We start from the raw sequence: 22,931 nt of genomic DNA, 5'->3' as shown, positions 1-22,931 counted from the left end.
TGGGAACCTTGGCTCTAAACTCTTTCTTGGCCCAAATTTCATCCAGCTCAAGAATTTTATGCCGTTGCAATGACATCCATCCTAGGGCTGGCCTTCTTTTAATGCCAAAATTTAGCAGGAGGGAACAGAGAGAGGCAGACTATTTCGTCAATGGAACTTTAACAGAATCAAGTTGGTCCTCTGGCTGAATTTCAATACCTCACTGGGGTGGGTTTGTTACATCTGTCCTCAGTCAACATGTGAGGATTGGAAGAGATGGTTGGAGAGATATTGGACCCTGTTTACTAAGCCGCATTATTATTATTATTACATTTGTACCCCGCGCTTTCCCACACAATGCAGGCTCAATGCGGCTTACATAGTAATTTGAAATACAAAGTTAATAGAAATTTAATAAAACAGTAGTAAAACAGTGTAAAGTTGGGCTTAGTAGTGTACGATGTTGAGCTACATAATATATGACTAGGATAAAAGAGGGTAGACAGGTTAGGATAGTGTAATTTGGGAGAAAGGGTAAGGAGGGATAAAATTAAGGAAAGATGGAAAGAGAAGGATGGGAGGTTGGTATTTAAGTCGGAACAGAATTGGGGGTGGAAGTTGGCGAGATTAGGTTGGGGCATTAGGGTAGGCTTGCTTAAAGGGATGAGCTTTCAGCGTTTTTCTAAAGAGCAAGAAGTCGTTTATTATTATAGGCGCATTAGCATTTTTAACGCGTCTTAACCATGTGTGCGCGTGAACTGTTTACGTGCCTACAATATCCCTATAGGCACCTACACGCTTGCCAAACACGCTAATTGTAGGCGTGTTAAAAATGCTAAACAGGGCCCCTAGTGTCTGATTCCACAACAGTGAAAACCTGCTTCTGTTCTTCCTGTGTTTCTTTTATTTACTTGCAGCCTGATAAAACCAGACACTGAAAAGCCAGAGGAGTTGTATCTCACAGAGATTTATTGTCTATCAATTCATCTAAAAGCTGGTGAGAAACCAATGTGAAATGTGCGACTAACGGAAGTAAGAGGATGAGAGGACTGGCTGTGCTTAGACATAGCCAGGGACATGAAGGATCTACAGCCAGAGCGAAGACCTACTAAATGCGTTTTCTTTAAAGACTAGTAAAAAAGCCCCGTTTCTGATGCAAATGAAACGGGGGCTAGCAAGGTTTTCTTCTGTGTGCATGTGGGAGTGTGTGTGTCCCTGCTCTCTGCCCTCTCTCCCTTCCCCTCTGCTCTCTGTTCCCTCCCCTCTGGGAATCGAGTCCTTCAGTGTTAAGTTTCCTGCTGTGCTGTGTTTGTGTTACAGAGATAGTGAGGGCTTCTGCCCTCTCTCCCCTCCCCCCTCTGAGTCCTTCACTGTTACAGAGAGAGCGATTTGATTTCGTGCTTTGCTGTGTTACAGAGAGAGCGAGGGCGGGGCAGACACTCATGGGGAAACCGGATATCTCTCCCCCTTCACACTGCCGGCTGGAGGCTTCATTTAGAACGTTGGTGGTGCCTTTTATATATAGAGATATGCCGGACTGCTTACTGTAGCATGCAGTTTTGGGGGGGAGCATATTTTAACTTTGAAAATAGAACTGCCCTGCCAAAAGGATGAGTGAACATGTCAATGTACATGTGGTTATGCTTATATTCATTATGGAAGTAATTTATAAGTCATTTAGGGGTCCTTTTACTTTTACTGTAAAGAATAAACCTTAAAGAAACTTCAGACCGCTCAAAAACCCGGCAGCTAGGCTTATATTTGGTAAAACGCGATTTGAAAGCACAAAACCCCTCCGCGAAAAACTACACTGGCTCCCAATCAAAGAACGCATCGCCTTCAAAATCTGCACCCTGCTTCACAAAATCATCTACGGAGAAGCCCCGAGTTGATTGACTTGCCAATTAGAAATACATCTGAATCAACGCGATCTTATCTAAATCTGCACTACCCAAGCTGCAAAGGATTTAAATACAAAACAACGTAAGCATCTAGTTTTTCCTGCATAAGCACACAACTGTGGAACGCATTACCAAAAGCCTTGAAAACGACGTACGACCACCTAAACTTCCTGAAATCACTAAAACCAACCTGTTTAAAAAGGCATACCCTACCGATCCAACTTAAATGCCTAATCTCTGCAACACAACCAAACTAAAGCACGTAATGGACATAACACAACTCTTCTGTTCTCCAATTCCTTAATGTGGTTGTGCCACATGAACTTGATCTTACCACAACATCACCCTGTAATTGTTCACACCGGAGCCTGCAAAGGCCTCTCCGGTACTACGTAAGCCACATTGAGCCTACAAATAGGTGGGAAAATGTGGGATACAAATATAACAAACAAATAAATAAATAAATGGCCTGCGGTGTTGTAGGCGTGCGTATTGGACACTCACAGGTCCATTATTCAGTGCACCTGCAAAAAAGGCCTTTTTTGGGCCGAAAATGGACGTGTAGCAAAATAAAAATTGTCACGCATCCATTTTGGGCCTGAGACCTTACCGTCACCCGTTGACTTAGCGATGAGGTCTCACGCATTAACTGGGCGGTAATATTCAGTGTGCGTACACTGCCGATTATCGCCCGATACACGCATCAGAAAGTATTTTCATTTTCTGCCACGCTTATCGTAATGGGTAATTGGTGTATCAGTAATCGGTAACTGGCACACATTCATTTTGGGTCCGAGATCTTACCACCAGCCATTGACTTAGTGGTAAGGTCTCACGCATTAACTGGGCGGTAATATTCAGTGTGCGTACACTGCCGATTATCGCCCGATACACGCATCAGAAAGTATTTTCATTTTCTGCCACGCTTATCGTAATGGGTAATTGGTGTATCAGTAATCGGTAACTGGCACACATCCATTTTGGGTCCGAGATCTTACCACCAGCCATTGACTTAGTGGTAAGGTCTCACGCATTAACTGGGCGGTAATATTCAGTGTGCGTACACTGCCGATTATCGCCTGATACACTCGTCAGAAAATATTTTCATAAAAATAAAGAGGGAGAATTGAAGCAGATAAGCAATCAAGTGAAACCACAAGAGAATAACCAGGAACCACAAGATCTTTCGGCGTTTCTGGAACAGTCTTTTTCAGCAGTCTCACATCAACAGACTTTATTGATATCACTAGTTTTTGAACAAGATCTTAACGCAATACTAAAAATGTACTTTAAAAATTCAATGAAACTTTTTTGTGGATCCAGGGTCTGGATTTATCCAGACGTAACTAAAACTACTCAAGATAGGAGAAAGTTATTTCTAGCGTTAAGAGAGGAGACAAGGGCAATTGGAGCCTCGTTTTTGTTATCCTATCCTTGTAAATGCATAGTGAAGTATCTTAATGTAAAGTATGTTTTTTTTGAGTCGGATCAGTTAAAATCTTTCCTGGAACAAAAGCAGGTCCTCAATGTACCCCCAGTGTAAAAATTTAACAACGGATTAATCTTTATTATGGTGGATTAATGAGCCAGGCCATTTTCTTTATTATTTCTTATTATATAAGACTATGTTATTTCTCTATTTCTTTACTAGACACGTCTCCCTTCCCCCATTGTTTTGTGGTCTAAGGAAGAATATAAAAATGTATTTTGTTTTTTCCTCTATAATTTTTTTGCCTTTCTGTGTTTCTAAATACAAGATGTAATGCTTGTTAATTACAAATAAATGAATAAAAAAAAAAAAAAGAAAATATTTTCATTTTCTGCCATGCTTATCGTAATGGGTAATTGGTGTATCAGTAATCGGTAATTGGCACACATCCATTTTGGGTCCGAGATCTTACCACCAGCCATTGACTTAGCGATGAGGTCTCACGCATTAACTGGGTGGTAATAATCAGTGTGCGTACACTGCCGATTATCGCCCGATACACTGTTCAGAAAATATTTTCATTTTCTGCCACGCTTATCGTAATGGGTAATTGGTGTATCAGTAATCGGTAATTGGCACACATCCATTTTGGGTCCGAGATCTTACCACCAGCCATTGACTTAGCGATGAGGTCTCACGCATTAACTGGGCGGTAATATTCAGTGTGCGTACACTGCCGATTATCGCCCGATACACGCGTCAGAAAATATTTTCATTTTCTGCCATGCTTATTGTAATGGGTAATTGGCGTATCAGTAATCGGTAATTGGCACACATCCATTTTGGGTCCGAGATCTTACCACTAGCCATTGACTTAGTGGTAAGGTCTCACAAGTTAACCGGGCGGTAATAGCCAACGCGCATTTGAATACGGATGTGATCTGGAAAGGTGAAATGCATGTTTTGAAGATTTTCCATTTTTCTTTGTTCTGCAAAGGCAGCTATAACTGTTCCAGGCTGTCTTATTCATTTAATTGTAAATAGCACATCACGATGCATTGATCTGGAAGAGATCAAAGGATGAGGAATTTATTGATCAATTTTACTTTTGCAAAGGCCTGTCGAAAATGAAGGAGGTGTAAGCGCCCACACCTCTGGCTTGGTCCTGACCCGTGCTATACCTTTTTCTAAACCAGATTGGCAATGTATATACTTTTCTTTGCAATGATGCCAGGCAATGTTTAGAGGAATGGTTTATGCACACAGACATGTTCTTATAGGAAATGCATAAAAGGCCAAGCACACATTTTAATGTATTTCTGCTTTAATTAGGATTCAAAAAGGATGGTTTTAAGTGGAATAATAAAAGCACGTCTGAAGGAAACAAAATTGATCATGAAATGGTCCAAAAAATGTGAATCAAGAACAGCAAACAGGAAAAACCTCCACGTAGAAAGTACAACCAAACAGGAGTAGAGGATGGCCAATAGACACTCAACACAGGAAGTGGTGCTTAAAGGGTGCTTTATTCACTGCTTGGACACAAGGACCCGACATGGTCTGTGTTTCGGCGTAATGAAATGCCTGCCTCAGGGGTCACAGTGATATTCAAACAGATAGCGAATAGGTAAACCTGCCCCAAGACCTCCATTCAGGAAAAAGTCCAAACACACAGCGTTACCCGAAGGCGTCAGCTCAATGTGAGCAACTGACAGAGTAATCAACACGTAAACCTAGCAACTGAGAACCCCGATGCTCAGAAGCAAACGTGGGCGCTACAGACCGTTAGCACCGGATTAGCACTCCACATTTGCTAGCACAGAATGCTGAGAGCCGACGAGCGTGTGAACCAATGAGCTCGCCGGCTCACAGCGCAATGAGCATGCAAATGCATGTTGATGAGGTCATTCCCTATTCCTCCCCGATGCTCAGCGGACAGCACATCAAACAAAGACGTACTTGGAACTACTTGTCGTCAATTCAGGAGATGGAGCCTTATGGAGTGCACGAATGCTTCAAGGCTTCACTTTCTCGGCTTCAGAACGTTGGAGGTGCGTTTTATTATATAGGATTTATTGCAATGCCTTAAGCTATCAGCAGAAAACATGTAATGGATCCTGGTGGGAAAGGCTTGCCTTACCTCTAGAATTGTGTAGCTCGGGGCTGGGCAACCGGCACCTCTTCCTCTTCATTCTTTCCTCCTCCCCCCCTCAAATGTTCTGGGCATGTACTCAAGAGCTGTGCTTAACGTACAAGTCTTGAGCGCATGTGCCAGGCAGTCCTTCCCCCGGGGGTGTATTGAGAGTACTCTGGGGCCCCCCACCATGTTGCTGCTACCCCCACCATGCTGCTTCTGCTACCACCAGTGCCCCCACCCCACCGTGCTGTCTCCCTCCCACTGTGTTGCTGCTGTCCCCCCCCCCCCCCCCCTTGAAGGGCCCTGGTTGTCTAGTGGCTGTGGCTTCTTCGGGGACAGGAAATTAATCCCCTCTTTCATGCCCACCTGCTGCCTCTACTCTGCCCGGCGTGGCGCCGTATTTACAAAATGGCTGCCAAGACTTCCCACTCTAGTCTTGCCTCTGGTGAGATTAACCACGGGAGTTTCGGCAGCCATTTTGTAAACACAGCGGTGCAACCAGGGAGAATAGTGGCAGCAACCACTAGACCACCAGGGCCCCGTGGGGGCTGTAGTTTGTGGTGGCGGGCAACCGGGAGGAGCCTCTGGGTCCTTGGGCACTGCCCGGTTGCCCAAATGGTCAGTCCACCCCTGCCTTCCCCTGAGCTCCTTAATGCTCAGTGCTAACACAGCACCTATATTTGCATGTCATTAGCGTTGAGCATTAGGGAGCTGTGTTGCTGCACATTTCTGGTAGTATTTTTCCGGAGCTGTTGAGCATCTGGGCCTGAGGAAGAGAGAGAGCTTCGTGCTGTTGAATTCCTCTGCAGTTTAACTAGACTCATGATTGGCATCAGGTCAACCTAGGGTTCTGAAGATGATCGGCGGAGCAGGGCCTCCATTTCCTTAGATGAGTAATGGTGGGACTTGGCTCGGCAAAAGGAACCTTCAAAGAACGTTAAACACCAATATGCCCTGAGGAATAAAATGAAAATCAGAACGCTCAAGAGAGGATTTTAAGGACTTCTCTTAACTGCTAACTGAATTATGTCTCCTTTTTTTTTCTTTAGTACTGATGCTTGAAGCTAGTGCCTGCGAATATGAGGGGCTAATGACCAAACACTAATTTGTACAAATTCGTTTCCCAATGCGATCGCCCTCTAAATGGTATTCTGTTATGCTAGCAGACTTTCTGATTCAGCCCATTAAATTTCCTTGTGATTATTATCTTTTTAAAACCCAGCATATGAGTTCAAATGGAAAGTCGCTTACAGCAATCTCCACTTCCTGAAGCTTGCTTCTCTAGCTTTAGAGCGTCCTTACTGCAAATATAAAGCTACAACATGGCGAGCCACAGTCAGTCTTGTCCTACTCATTCTGCCCATGTGTCGTTAGACCTTTTCATGTTGGATTGGATTTATTAGCTTGATATACCATTCACTATATAAATTTTAGAACGATTTACAGAAAACAATAATCTACATACAAAAATAAAGCAATAAAACTAAAATATTAAAATCAAACACTTAATAAAATGTTACAAAATACCTAAATAACTAATCATACTACTAGTCCAACACTGAATGTAATGTAAAGAAGAAAATGCAATGACTGTAATGTGATGCTAAATACAAAAGAACGTAACATCTACTAAATGAAACACGCAAGCTACATTGAACCGAAACCTGTTTTTGATAATTATGGGATATAAGAATGAACGAATAAATAAATAAACATCAACAGAAGATAAGTTCCATAACAAAGGTCCCAAATAACTGAACGTTACAATCAGATACTTAAATGCAATTAGTTTCAAAAAGCCAAGTCTTCAGTACTTTGCGAAACCCTAAATAGCTGGTCATGTTGCTAAGATTAGTAGGAAGCATGTTCCACAACAAAGGATCCCAGATAACATAGTAACATAGTAGATGACAGCAGAAAAAGACCTGCACGGTCCATCCAGTCTGCCCAACAAGGTAACTCATATTTGCTGCTTTTTGTGTATACCCTACTTTGATTTGTACCTGTGCTCTTCAGGGCACAGACCGTACAAGTCTGCCCTGCACTATCCCCGCCTCCCAACCACCAGCCCCTCCTCCCAACCACCGGCTCTGGCACAGACCGTATAAGTCTGCCCTGCACTATCCCCGCCTCCCAACCACCAGCCCCACCTCCCAACCACCGGCTCTGGCACAGGCACAGACCGTATAAGTCTGCCCAGCCCTATCCCCGCCTCCCAACCACCAGCCCCACCTCCCAACCACCGGCTCTGGCACAGGCACAGACCGTATAAGTCTGCCCAGCACTATCCTCACCTCCACAGCCCTGCCTCCCAACTCCGGCTCTGGCACAGACCGTACAAGTCTGTCCAGCACTATCCCCGCCTCCCAACCACCAGTCCCGCTTCCCACCACCGGCTCTGGCACAGACCGTATAAATCTGCCCAGCACTATCCCCGCCTCCCAACCACCAGCCCCTCCTCCCAACCACCGGCTCTGGCACAGACCGTATAAGTCTGCCCAGCCCTATCCCCGCCTCCCAACCACCAGCCCCACCTCCCAACCACCGGCTCTGGCACAGGCACAGACCGTATAAGTCTGCCCAGCCCTATCCCCGCCTCCCAACCACCAGCCCCACCTCCCAACCACTGGCTCTGGCACAGGCACAGACCGTATAAGTCTGCCCAGCACTATCCTCACCTCCACAGCCCTGCCTCCCAACTCCGGCTCTGGCACAGACCGTACAAGTCTGTCCAGCACTATCCCCGCCTCCCAACCACCAGTCCCGCTTCCACCACCGGCTCTGGCACAGACCGTATAAATCTGCCCAGCACTATCCCCGCCTCCCAACCACCAGCCCCTCCTCCCAACCACCGGCTCTGGCACAGACCGTATAAGTCTGCCCAGCCCTATCCCCGCCTCCCAACCACCAGCCCCGCCTCCCGATCTTGACTAAGCTCCTGAGGATCCATTCCTTCGGCACAGGATTCCTTTATGCTTATCCCACGCATGTTTGAATTCCGTTACCGTTTTCATTTCCACCACCTCCCGCGGGAGGGCATTCCAAGCATCCACTACTCTCTCCGTGAAAAAATACTTCCTGACATTTTTCTTGAGTCTGCCCCCCTTCAATCTCATTTCATGTCCTCTTGTTCTACCACCTTCCCATCTCCGGAAAAGGTTCGTTTGCGGATTAATACCTTTCAAATATTTGAACGTCTGTATCATATCACCCCTGTTTCTCCTGTCCTCCAGAGTATACATGTTTAGTTCACTCTGGAGGAAAGGAGAAACAGGGGTGATATGATACAGACGTTCAAATAACTGAAGGCTCTCTTTCTAGTAGAAGTTAATTTAATCACTCAAAGTGAAGGAAGTTGCAATACATTTTGCTGCGAAGAGTGAAGAAAAAAATTGCTGATGATTTCGTTAAATCAAGGTTTCTAAAAAGATATTTTTGTTCTTTTTGCTCTCTTCTCTCTGCCTACTTTTCTGATTACTTATTTGTTTAAATATTGTATTTGTATACCGCTGGTCTGGCGATCGCCATTCCAGTCTAATGTAAGCCACTTTGAGCCCGCATTCTGTGGGAAAAGTTGGTGTAAAAATGCACTAAATAAATAAATATTCTCAGTGGCGTTCCTGGGGGGGGCGGTGGGTGCAGTCCGTCCCGGGTGCACGCTGCGGGGGGGGGGGGGGGGTGCCGCGCGCACGCCTGTCCTCCATTCGTTCCATGCTTCTTCTCTGCCCCGGAACAGGTTACTTCCTGTTCCGGGGCAGAGAAGAAGCATGGAACGAATGGAAAACAGGTGCGCGCGGCACCCCCCAGCAGCGTGCACCGGGGGGGTTCTTTCGCGGGGGGTGTCCTTTCGCCGGGGGGGGGGGGGTCGCACTGCTTCGGGGGGGGCTGCACCCGGGAGGTGGGGCACATCGGCGATCCGTCCCGGGTGTCAGCCCCCCTAGGAACACCACTGAATATTCTAGAAAATGCAAATAAAGAGCCTTGAAGACTCTTGAAGACCTGGCCGGTTAAATGCCTCATAACCGGCTATCTGGCGATATTCAGCAGGGGACAGCCACCTATCTCCCGCTGAATATCGCTGGCTAGCGGACAGTTGGTTATATCAGTCAATATAACCAACTACCCTGCCGATTTTCAGCCCCACTTTACCAGTTATATTTGGCTACGTGAATTCATGGGATTTCTTTGGCTGGTTTAAACATAACCGGCTGAATATCGACTCAGCTGGTTATGTTCAAAACAGCCAAAAATTAACCGGATAGTCAATGCTGGTCACCAGAAATGGCCCAGCATTGAATATTCAGGTTTACCGCTGACCGCAGGAGTTAGCTGGGCTAATTCCCACAGTCTGAATATCAGCCCCCAAGGTGTTAAAAACAAGTCTAGCAGAAACAAGTAACCAATGCGGATCCTTTAAAATCAGTGTTATATGAACTGTTCTCTTCCCACTGACCACTAAGCTCACAATAGTGTTTTGTACAAGCTGAAGCCTCTTCTAGTAGGCTAAAGTCAAACCCTGATACAAAGAATTACAGTAGTCAATTCTACTTTAGGTCAATCGCAAAATTATACCAGTTCTTTATGGTAGAGTTCATCAATACAGATGGTAAGCATAGTTAATGCTCAACTGCTTGCATGCATTATTTATCTACCACCTAATAGTGAGTGGGTGGGAGGCAGGTGTATAGGGTGGGGGATAGTGGACACTACTACTACTATTTAGCATTTCTATAGTGCTACAAAACGTACGCAGCGCTGCACAAACATAGAAGAAAGACAGTCCCTGCTCAAAGAGCTATGTAATAAAAGTGAGCCAAGTATAGGACAATCAAGCCATTGTGACATCACTGATGAGGTTGGCTCTTATTGGTGGACTGAGGCATTATGACATCACAATATTAGCTCTGGTTACAAGAGACTACTACTACTACTATTTATCACTTCTATAGCGCTACAAGGCGTACGCAGCGCTGCACAAACATAGAAGAAAGACAGTCCCTGCTCAAAGAGCTTACAATCTAATAGACAAAAATAAATAAAGTAAGCAAATCAAATCAATTAATGTGTACAGGAAGGAGGAGAGGAGGGTAGGTGGAGGCGAGTGGTTACAAGTGGTTACGAGTCAAAAGCAATGTTAAAGAGGTGGGCTTTCAGTCTAGATTTAAAGGTGGCCAAGGATGGGGCAAGATGTAGGGGCTCAGGAAGTTTATTCCAGGCGTAGGGTGCAGCGAGACAGAAGGCGCGAAGTCTGGAATTGGCAGTAGTGGAGAAGGGAACAGATAAGAAGGATTTATCCATGGAGCGGAGTGCATGGGAAGGGGTGTAGGGAAGGACGAGTGTGGAGAGATACTGGGGAGCAGCAGAGTGAGTACATTTATAGGTTAGTAGAAGAAGTTTGAACAGGATGCGAAAACAGATAGGGAGCCAGTGAAGGGTCTTGAGGAGAGGGGTAGTATGAGTAAAGCGACCCTGGCGGAAGACGAGACGGGCAGCAGAGTTTAAGCAATGGATACCTGGGAAGTAGGTGTGTGGGTGGTGTTCCTCGAGGAGAAGGTATCTGACTTGGAAGGAGGAGGAAGGTTTGAGGAAGAGGGTCTGTGAATCGAAGTTCCCAGGTAGTACATTATTGTTTCAGGGGGCCATGAACTGAACCAAGGAATCTCCAGTTTCTTTCATTGAGTGCTTAGAGATGTGAGCTAGATTCAACTTTCACCTCTGCCCACCGAAGTTAAAAAGAGTAATAAAGGTGAGAAGTTCGCTATCATATTAGCTCACCTTCTGATGTAAAAAGACCACTGTGCTCAACACATCTTTTTCATATGTTTCTGCACACATTTTTCTGTTAGTGGGCTGTTTTAAACTCACAATACTTTTGCTTATTATTTACTTACTGTGTCATGAATTAACTTTTGGACCACATCAGCTAAAAATGCATGGTGAATTTTAGATGAGGTGTAGCCTGATGGTTTGATTTGATCAGTAGGGTGGTTGAAATCTCACTGCTGCTCCTTGTGACCTTGGGCAAGTCACTTAACTGTCCAGCGCTTCAGGAATAAACTTAGATCACAAGCCCTCTGGGGACAGGGAAATAGCTAGTATATGTCAATGCAACTTGCCTTGAGCTACAACTGAAAAAAGTGTGAGCAAATCCCTTCCCATTTTCACTCATAAAATCAGTACAGATGCTCCCTCTGGAGTCCCAATGACACAGAGAGAGCTGTTAGTTGAAAGGATTTTGGACTTGATGGGCCTCTGGCTATCTTTCAATTTAACTGTCTCTGTGGACGGTATTGTCACCCCTGCAGTCTTCCCAAGCCAGACTGTATCTGGGGAAAATTACAGATAAACTGCGAAGAATGTAAGTGGGGTTTTTTTTAAACTGGCTTCTTCCTTTGCCTTTTTCCAGGACCCCCCCCCCCCCCCCACCGCCCCCATTTGTTAGATTCTATCATTCCATTTACTCAAAATAAGTGTGGTGTGATGTTCTTTCAGAGTCTTTCTGAAGCTGCTCGTGCAATATTCATGCCTTGCATGTATTGGGGAGATGCTAGTACAGATTTCTGATGAGAAATGATAAATAATAAAGCAATTGTAGCAGGCTGTAAAAATGTGCTTTTCCTTTGCAAGTTGCAGAAAGAAAACTCGGGGTCTCTGGTCTAGAAAGGTGCCAATCAAATCTGAATAGAGCGTATTCCTTATCAACGTGCATAACTTAATTGGCTTAACAAGCTAATCAGTGTTGATAACAACCAGGGGCATAGCCCCCCCCCCCGGCGGTGCCGCCAACCCTCCCGCCATTGCTATTGCCAACTTTGCCCCCCCCCTACCGCCGACCCTCTCGACACCCCCTCCCACCGCCAACCTGCCGTCGCCTACCTTTGCTGGCAGGGGACCCCAACCCCTGCCAGCCGAGGTCCTCTTCTTCTCGCAAAAGGCTTCCTTCTGTTTCTGACGTCCTGCACGTTGTACGCCAACCCACCGTCGCCTGCCTTTGCTGGCGGGGGACCCCAACCCCCGCCAGCTGAGGTCCTCTTCTCCTCGCAAAAGGCTTCCCTCTGTTTTCTGATGTCCGGCGGGTTGGTGGCGGGAGGGGGGGTCGAGAGGGTCATCAGCAGGGGGGTCCAGGGCCAAATCTAAGGGGGCCCAGGCCCCCCTGGCCCCACGTAGCTACGCCACTGATAACAACACAACAAGCAATAATGTGCACTAAATTAGAATTTATGCACGTCACTTAGTAAGCACGTTCTGTAATGCAGTGCGCCTAACTTCTAAAATGTGCAGGCAAGGGGCGTGGTTATAGGCAGGGAAATAGCATTTCGTGAGCGTTCTGAAATTTACACGCATAGTTATAAAATATGGCCCAGTGCGCTAAGTCTACGTGCCAGGATTTACGCCATGTTTTCGTTGGTGTAAATGGATGAACGTAGGTTTAGGCGCTAGGATGCCAACTAAGCATATTCTATATACCGCGCCAAACTCAAGGCGACACTTACAGAATACGCTTGAGCGGCACTGATTTCTGAGCCAATTATTTAGGCACCATATATAAAATTTCCCCCTACATGTAGAATTAGCCCGTTGGTGGTTTTTTCAGTAGTGCTAGAGACAGAGGCTGCAGTCGCTGACAGGCCGTCTGCGTCATTTCGTGATGTAGAAATCTACTTTCTAACTCTGATTGTCCCTGGGATTCATCACATTGCTTGTTATTATCCACATTGCTTTTAGCTTTGTGATGTTAAACATGTAGGGGCCAGTGGCGTAGCTACGTGGGGCCTGAGGGGGCCGGGGCCCCCGCAGATTCACCCCAGGATCCCCCTCCCGGCGAACCTGCCCCCGCCGCCGCCTACCTTTACTTTTGCTGGCGGGGGATCCCACTCCCCGCCAGCCGACATCTTCTCAGTCCTTCCTGCTCTTCAATTTGTTTGCTGCCGTCCTGCACGTAATTGTACGTGCAGGACGTCCGCAAACAAATTGAAGAGCAGGAAGCGACTGAGAAGAAGACGTCGGCTGGCGTGGAGTGGGATCCCCTGCCAGCAAAAGTAAAGGTAGGCTGCAGCGGCGGCGGGTTCGCGGCGGGAGGGGGGGGCGGCAATGTCGGCGGTGGGGGGGCGACGCCGGGGGGAGGGCTAAAATATGACCCCTCCCCCGGGCTCTGGACCCCTCACCCACGGAAGGCTGGCTACGCCCCTGGTAGGTGCCGATAGTCATATTGCAGGAGGTAGCCGGGACTGACTCCAGCGGTTGGTCCTGAGCCCGAATATTCAATGTCAGGCCATTTCCAGTGATTGGCGTTGAATACCCGGTTTATTTTTGGCTGGTTTCATCGTAACCGGCCAAGTCAACGTTCAGTGTTGGCCAGTTAAGTTGATACTGGCCATAGATAGGCCCTGCTATTCCAGCGGCCCAAATTAGTCACCAAACTTATCCGGCAATGCTCTGAATATTAGTAGATAGCCAGTTATATTGCGTGATGTAACCAGCTATCTGTTAAGCACTAACTGGTGATATTCAGTGGGAGATAGTTGGCTATCTCCCGCTGAATATTGCTGGATAGCCAGTTAAGTGCCATTTAACAAGCCAAAAGCTGTTCTTGGCCAGTTAAATGGTTTAACTGGCAGGTAGACATTAACTTCAGGAGACCAAGTAGCATATCCTGCTCCGAGAGCTTCTCTGGCCATCTCATTTAGAAAGAGATTTATCATGTCCCCTGTATCCAGCTGGAACCTCACCAACTTGTTCATAACCTGCAAGAGTGCATATAATGTTCTCAGCCTTTTGTTTTTACTAAGGCCACAAAGCTTTCTCTATCATTGGAGAGAAGGCGGCTGAGGGGTGATATGATAGATGTATAGAAAATAATGAGTGGAGTGGAAAAGATAGACATGGAGCGTCTGTTTACGCTTTCCACAAATACTAGGACAAGGGGGCATGCGATGAAGCTGGAGTGCAGTAAGTTTAAAACAAGTAAGAGAAAAATTTTCTTTACTCAGCGCGTAGTTCGACTCTGGAATTCGTCGCCGGAGAATGTGGTTAAGGCGGTTGGCTTAGCAGAGTTTAAGAAAGGTTTGGACGGCTTCCTGAAGGAAAAGGCCATAGAATGTTATTAAACGGACGTAGGGAAAAATCCACTATTCCTGGGACAAGCAGTACAAAATGCTTTGCTCCGTGGGACAGTTTCCTAAAGGACAAGTCCATAGACCGCTACAAAATGGACTTGGGAAAAATCCACAATTTCGGGAATAACTTGTATAAAATGTTTGTACGTTTGGGAAGCTTGCCAGGTGCCCTTGACCTGGATTGGCCGCTGGGCTCGATGGACCTTTGGTCTTTTCCCAGTATGGCATTACTTATGTACTTATGATCTTGTCGGGTGATTGTGACCTGGATGGGCCACTGTCGGAGACAGGGTGCTGGGCTAGATGGACCTTTGGTCTGTCCCAGTGTGGCGATGCTTGTGTCTTATGTCTTATGCATATGTCTTATTGCCAGGGAATGTATGATAGGCTTCTGCATGTAATGGCAAAGTGATTTTTTTTTTTTCATTTGGAGCTTGCAGAGTTTCCCATATGGAAGGCATGCTTCCTTCTTCGCTTCACGGCTGTCGATACCATAGTAGCATATGCCCTTTTGGCTGGCTTCTAGCTGCCTGAAGTCTCAGCGTGCTTGTGGCCGTATGTGCTCTGACTTGTGCTTGGACAGCTGCTACACTTTTGTTTCCCCCACAAATTCATAGGAGTCGACTTTGTCGGTGCTTGAGCACCCCCAATATTGAGAAAATTGCTTGCATATGTCCGGGGAGGGGTTATTTCCATTGGGCTTAGCACCCCCAATAGTTTTGAAAAGTTGGCTCCTAGGCTCACGATCATGTCTTTCATATGCTTAGAAGCAAACTTGTTCACATGGCATGTCGTGATGGCATCATTCAGGGTAAGCCTTTTCGTTTGATGCCAATAACAATTCTATCACATATGATCAGGTCCTCTAAATCTCCATATTCGTCTCTTAACTTCTGCTAGATCTGTGTCAAAAGATTCAGTGGGTTTTCTGCAGCCTGTTATTCAGGATGTACTTTTCATAAAAATTTCTGTTATTTGATGCCGATGCCTGTTTTTTTGTCCCCCCCCCCCCCATTGCATATATATTTGCGATTATTTCCTTTGTTAATATGTGTGGGATTATGATTTTTATTTCATATTTTGTACTGTCTTCTTGTAGCTTGTTAGCCACATTGAACTCAAATTTGTCAGGAAAATGTGGGGTATAAATGTTATAAATAAATAAATAAACATGAGAAAAAAAAGGACTGGAAGTGATCACAATAAGCGTGTAATAGGCCAACAGGTGCACAGTCTCGGTGTTACAATACATGTGCTGTACAGATGGCTCCTACGTCGGCTGTGTTTCGGCAAATCAGTCTTCCTCAGGAGACCTCGTAAAACACACAGAGATAAAATGAACTGGCCAACACTGTGTTCAATTCTGGTCGCCGCATCTCAAAAAAGATATAGAGGGGCATAATTGAACGAAAACGTCTATCTCCATGGGTGTTTATCTCCGAGAACGGGTCCGTGAAGGGGCAGACCGAACCGTATTTTCGAAAAAAATAGACGTCCATGTTTTATTCGACAATTTGTGAGCTGGGCGTTTTTGTTTTTCAGTGATAATGGAAAATGAAAGCGCCCAGCTCAAAAACGAATAAATCCAAGGCATTTGTTCATGGGAGGGGCCAGGAGTCGTAGTGCACTGGTCCCCCTCACATGCCAGGACACCAACCGGGCACCCTAGGGGCACTTTTACAAAAACAAAAAAAAAGGTAAAAGAGCTCCCAGGTGCATAGCACCCTTCCCTTGTGTGTTGAGCCCCCCAAATCCCCCTCAAAACCCACTGCCCACAAGTCTACACCATTACTATAGCCCTAAGGGGTGAAGGGGGGCACCTACATGTGGGTACAGTGGGTTTGTGGGGGTTGGACGACTAAGCATTAAGCAGCACAATTGTAACAGGTAGGGGGGGGATGGGCCTGGGTCCACCTGCCTGAAGTCCACTGCACCCCCTAACAACTGCTCCAGGGACCTGCATACTGCTGCCAGGGAGGTGGGTATGACATTTGAGGGTGAAAATAAAAAGTTGTGAAACATGTTTTGTGGTGGGAGGGGGTTAGTGACCACTGGGGGAGTCAGGGGAGGTCATCCCCGATTCCCTCTGGTGGTAATCTGGTCATTTAGGGCACTTTTTGGGGCCTTATTCGTGAAAAAACAGGGTCCAGAAAAAGTGCCCTAAATTTTAGCTACAAACGCATACTTTTTTCCATTATCGGCGAAAGGCGCCCATCTCTCCTCGGCCGATAACCACGCCCCAGTTCCACCTTCGCCATGCCTCCGACACGCCCCCATCAACTTTGTACGCTTCCGCGATGGAGTGCAGTTGAAAACGTCCAAAATCGGCTTTCCATTATACCGATTTATTCGTTTTTGTGAGATAAACGTCTATCTCCCAATTTGGGTCGAAATCTAGGCGTTTTTCTCTTTCAATTATAAGGTGGATAGTGGAATTAGAAAAGGTACAGAGAAGGGCAACGAAAATGTTAAAGGGGATGGGACGACTTCCGTATGAGGAAAGGCTGAAGCGTCTAGGGCTCTTCAGCTTGGAGAAGAGACGGCTGAGGGGAGATATGATAGAGGTCTATAAAATAGTGAGTGGAGTGGAACGGGTAGACCTGGATCGATTGTTTACTCTTTCCAAAAATACTAGGACTAGGGGGCGTGCGATGAAGCTACTAAGTAGTAAATTTAATATAAATCAGAGAAAGAGGAACAAGAAGAAAGAAGAGCAGGGGGTAGGCAGCGAACGTGGCTGCGCCGGAGACTGGCGCTGAAGAAGACTTCAGCTGGTGGGGGTTGGGGACTCCCACCAGCAAAGGTATTTGTGAGGCAAGGTGGTAGGGGGGAGGTGAAGCGGTGGGGGGGGGGGGGGCGAGGAGGTGAGACAAGACGTGGTGGTGGGGGGTGGCAGCGGGACAGCACTCACAATGTGCCCCCAACCTCGGGCTCTGGCCCCCTACCACCGTGAGGTCTGGCTACGCCCCTGCTCGGGTGCCATATGAGGTAGGTATGCTGCTGCTTAAAACATGACAAGACAAATGAACCCTGAAACCAGGACAACCAGAGAGCCATCGCAGACACAAAAACAGATTGAGGAGAGCCAAATTGAGAAATAAAGGAAAGTGGATGTGAAAGAAGCGCTATACGAAGCAGAAAACGTCTCTGATATTGAAATGGTTTGTGCAGCCAAAAATAGTATTCTTAAACAGAAAAAAAAAGCTCTTTATATATAGCACAAGTTGCTCACAGATTGAGGTGCAATGGAAACAGTTCCTTCTGGGCACCTGTTGACGCGTCGGGGCTCATTTTCAAAGCACTTAGCCTTCCAAAGTTCCATAGAAACCTATGGAACTTTGGAAGGCTACGTGCTTTGAAAATATTTACGTACTATATTGGATGAAATCATTTTGAGATTTTGCATTTGTGAATAAACTTTTTATCTGTTTTATCCGAGAACTGACTTATTGTGGACACTTTCACTCCTTTTTTTTTTTTTGTTCATTTTGTGGGAGTGTTTGGGGTTTGTTTGTTTTTTGCACCTTTCATTAGTCATATTTCTTTCTCTGATGCAGTAATTTTCGAAAATGTCCAGCATTTTGTTCACATCAGTTTTGGCTGCCTTGCTCTCAAAGGTCATGGTCTGATACAGCTCATCTGCTTCCGTGCCAATACATGCCAGCAGAATGCCAGAGCATGTTTTCATTGACTGTTCCTCCAGGCAGGGGAGTAGCCAGACACCCAATTTTGGGCAGAAGAACCCCGCCCTGTCCCACAAGTGATTTGGTCTCTCCCTCTCTTGCCTGCATGCCATATGGTCTCTCAAACATCCCTCCTCCCCCGCATACCTTTTAAGTAGCAGATTTTCACCGGCAGCGAGCAGCAACTAATACACACTGCTCATGTTGGCCCCACGGCCTTCCCACTGACGCAACTTCCTGTTTCTGAATAGGCGGGAACATATCAGTGGGAAGGCTGCAGGACCGGTGCGAACAGCATGTATCAGTCACTGCTCGCTGCAGGTGAAGATCTGCTATCTACAAGGTATGCAGGAGGGACAGTTGATGGGAGTTTTTGGCTGGTAGGGCTTGAGGATCCCTGCCAGCCACTTCTTAGGTGTGCTGATACTGGGTGGGCCTGGGCCCACCCTTGGCTACGCCACTGCCTCCAGGTCAGCTGCAGTTTCATAATTATGTCACTCCCTTTTGAAACACTTAAAATTCGTAGCTCAGTCCCTGCCAAACTCAGTGGTATTGGAAGCAGAATCGATTTGCGGCTTTTCCATGGCTAATTTACTTCTGACATCGTGTATCATTTTCAGACATGCTCAGGCCAGATAAACAGCCTCAACTACTTGCTTTATTATAACCCTCAACAACAACAGGAAGTGATGTTCTACCCAGGTGCACCTTCCACTTCCTAAAGGGATCATAGAGACTTACCCAACAGCAAGCAAGACCTGTCACACTTATACCTTAAATAACAAGAGTTAGAACCCACACAGGGTCTTATCAATCTTCCTGTCTTTAAGGGAAAACACAAGCGCTGGGAAACATAGAGCCACAACTAATGAGAAAGGAGGTAGAGGCGGGAGAATAGGGTTACCATATTTTGTCCCCTAAAAAGGAGGACACATGCCCTGCCCCCTTTCACATCCGCCCTGCCCCCTTTCACACCCTCGCCCCACCCCCTTTCACACCCTCGCTCCGCCCCCTGTCACATTTTCCCCTCCCCCTGTCATATACCCCGTCGCCCCCCCCATCACCCCCCTCCCCTTACCTTACTAGTGCCCTGGTGGTCTAGTGACCTCTTCGGGGCAGGAAAGAGCCCCCTCTTTCCTGCCCGGAGCGCTGCCCTGCATGCATCCTTCCTGTGGCTGATCCTCGGCGCCGATTCAAAATGGTTGCCGAGAGTTGAAGTCTCACGAGGCCACTTCAACTCTCGGCGGCCATTTTGAATCGGCGCCGAGGATCAGCAACAGGAAGGATGCATGCAGGGCAGCGCTCCGGGCAGGAAAGAGGGGGCTCTTTCCTGCCCCGAAGGCGGAAGAGGTCACTAGACCACCAGGGCACTAGTAAGTAAGGGGAGGGGAGGCTAGCAATCTGCCCGTTTGTCCGGATTTCTAGACAAATGGGCAGATTGGCAAAACCCGCCCGGTTGCCCGGACATGCCCTCGAAAAGAGAACATGTCTGGGTAAATCTGGACATATGGTAACCCTAGTGAGATGTAGGGGCGCAGCCAGATCTCATGGTGGGAGGGGGCCAGAGCCCGAGGTGGGGGGGCACATTTTGGTCTGCCACCCTACTGCTGCCCCCCCACCACCCCCTGCCACTCCCCCCCCCCTCCATCCTGCCGCTCCCCACCCACAGCTGCAGCAAATACCTTGGCTGACGGGGGTCCCCAACCTAGGGTTACCATATTCCACTGAGAGCAATGGAAGTAAAATCCGGACTGGCTCAATCTGTCCTCCTTTTTCTGGAGCCCCTACTCCAACCCCCAACAGCTGAAGCCTTGTCCAGCACCGGTCTCTGGCGCCTCCGCATTGCCTGCTCTGCTATCTCTTCTCCCTCACATCCTGCACGCTCCTTTTAGTGAAACTCAATTTCACTACAAGGAGCATGCAGGACGTGAGGAGGAAGAGAGAGCAGGGCATGGATATGAGAGGGGCATGGACAGGTCAGGAGCTTGCCTAGGAGTTAGGCACGCAAGTTATAGAATACTAGAGGTGACACGCTTAACTGTCGATTACATGCGAGGATACACCAGCCTTTGACATGGTGTCAGCACTCGCATCTACAGCTGGACACGGAACTGCAGACATGCTAATCCTATATAATAAAAGGCACCTCCAACATTCTGAAGCTGACTGCATGGCTGAGGCATTCCTGCTCTCTGTATCCATCTCCTGAATTGGCATCACGTACTTCCGGGTTCGTCACACGCAGAAGTGACCAACCACACGAGGTTTCTCGGCTTCAGAATGTTGGAGGTGCATTCTATTAAATAGGATTGGTCAGTTCCTTTCCTATATAATAAAAGGCACCTCCAACATTCTGAAGCTGACTGCATGGCTGAGGCATTCCTGCTCTCTGTATCCATCTCCTGAATTGACATCACGTACTTCCGGGTTCGTCACAAGCAGAAGTGACCAACCACACGAGGTTTCTCGGCTTCAGAATGTTGGAGGTGCATTCTATTAAATAGGATTGGTCAGTTCCTTGAAGCACAGCCAGAGCCCAGCGTCCTGCACAGTAACGCTCAGACACCAGAGAGAGAGAGGGGGGGGGGGGCTGACACCAGAGAGAGGGAAGGAAGGGGGGGGGGCCTGACACCAGAGGGGGGGGAGGTATCTCTGTCACACACACACACACTCTCTCTCACACACACACACTCTCTCTCTCTCTCTCACACTCTCTCACACAATGTCTTTCTCTCACTCTCACACACTGTCTCTCACACTGTATCACATTCACTCTCTATGTGTCACACAGTCACTCACACATTCTCTTGGTCTCATACACTCAGTCTCATAGAGAGTCTGTGTCTCACACACTCTCTCTCTCGCACACACTGTAGCTGTGTGAAATACACTCTCTCTCACACTGTGTCTCACATACTCACTTGCACACACTCTCATTCTCACAGACACACACTCTCTCTCTCTCTCACAGACACACTCGCACCCAGACTCTCTCTCTCTCACACACACACTCGCACATTCACTCTCTCTCTCTCTCTCACACAGTCACTCTCACATACACTCTCTCAAACATACACACTCCGAGGAAAACCTTGCTAGCGCCCGTTTCATTTGTGTCAGAAACGGGCCTTTTTTGCTAGTATTCTATAATGGCACTTCTACACAGAACTGATATAATTGAATTTGCACTTATCGTGCATCATCCTGGCATCTAAATTGTGACACTTTCTCGAATCTATCCCTTATTGTGTCTCTTTATAAGAATGGTCAGGCATCTCTGCTAAATGTTGGTCTCTCTTCCTCCTGGGATCCATGAGAATTTCCTTAACTATGCAATACTTCTACCTGGAGCTGAGTTTTGGAATGTAAGTTAACTAATGGAGCTTTGATTTGTACATTTTTGGTCTGGCAATTTTCTCCTCCTTCATTGGGCTTTCAGCATAATTGATTTACTGGGCTTCGGGGCTAGGAGTCTTCACCATTTTTTTATCTCTTCCTCATACTGTAGCAAAGGTCCAAGACCACAGCTCTTAGAACCCAGAACACATGTCCACCTGGAATCAAAATTCAGGGTCACCAATAAACACCCTCCAGTCCAGGTCAGAAGCCAAGAAGTTGGGTCATGCCAGCGCCAGGTGCATTGAAGATCTGTATCCATCACATCACTCCACTCTGCTATGGATACCCCTTCTGATGCTGCTTCTCCCACCCTTTATCACCATCCTTGGCATAATTGGGTAGTGGGCAAAACTCAGCAGCATCCCAAGCTCCAGCCACCCCAAGGAGCAGAGAAGCCAGGACCCCTGCATAGTAATACAGGCATTGCCATTCATTGAACAAAGAGCTTTTCTTTTTCATAATTAAGTCTTGCACATTTATTAGCCATGCCAAGCTGTAATTGCCAGAGGACAATACATAAACCCCAAATTAGACCAATATGACCTTCCAGTTATTCTTTAGTCTTATTGAAGTACAAATCATTTAATTTCAGAAGATCCAGTTAGTTATAAGAATATATTCCCTTCAACAGTATTTATAGACTTGGCTTGTATCTAGTTGCAACCTTCAATAAACATAACTTAGTTTTAATGGATATGTGCAGCTGTGTGGATCTTCCATGCACCCAGGACTTGAGAAGGTAGGGCTTCTAGAACACATTCTGATGTCATCAACTATTATTAAAGCTCTCCAGCCATTGGTCAGTCGCTCCCTGATGTGCAATAAACGAGGTTAATGCCATGGGGGTCACATGATGCAGCATGCTATCTCACAACAACGTTATCGGACATGTCCTAAGTTTCATATGCTGTTTACACTAGCTGTATGAATGTTTAAAAAAAAACCCTGGTGATTTAGAAATAGATGAGCACTGTGGGATTTGTTTTCTATTCAATAATGGGACATGTCTTCAAATACTGTGTTTTCATAGAGGGTTAGAGGGTTTACTTAAAACAGCAGAACAGTTTTAAGTAAGCTCTCAAAATAGCAGTGATTTCTTAGTTTCATTTCCAGAGGCAGGGTGAAGGGAATGCAAGGTTTCTCCGTAGTGTCCCATCAATGGACTGTTGCCTTGTTGGGACCACCTGATTTAAGAAATCGAGTCCCAAGTGGAAAGGTAATTCAGCCACCATCCTTGTTAAGGTCTTGACCATGTGTGCTCAGATGGCCAAGTAGGATGCTGGTTGG

General features: G+C 46.7%; 1 protein-coding gene across 1 annotated transcript in view; it reads left to right on the top strand.

The window, feature by feature from the left end:
* SYT6 (synaptotagmin 6) overlaps positions 1–22,931 on the top strand; it is a 242,379-nt gene that overhangs the window by 108,619 nt on the left and 110,829 nt on the right. The gene's annotated exons all lie outside the window — the stretch shown is intronic.

The sequence above is a fragment of the Microcaecilia unicolor genome, chromosome 12, assembly GCF_901765095.1.
Source record: "Microcaecilia unicolor chromosome 12, aMicUni1.1, whole genome shotgun sequence".
NCBI lineage: Eukaryota > Metazoa > Chordata > Amphibia > Gymnophiona > Siphonopidae > Microcaecilia > Microcaecilia unicolor.
The sequence above is the reverse complement of the archived record's forward strand: the minus strand, read 5'-3'. Positions and strand labels throughout refer to the sequence as shown.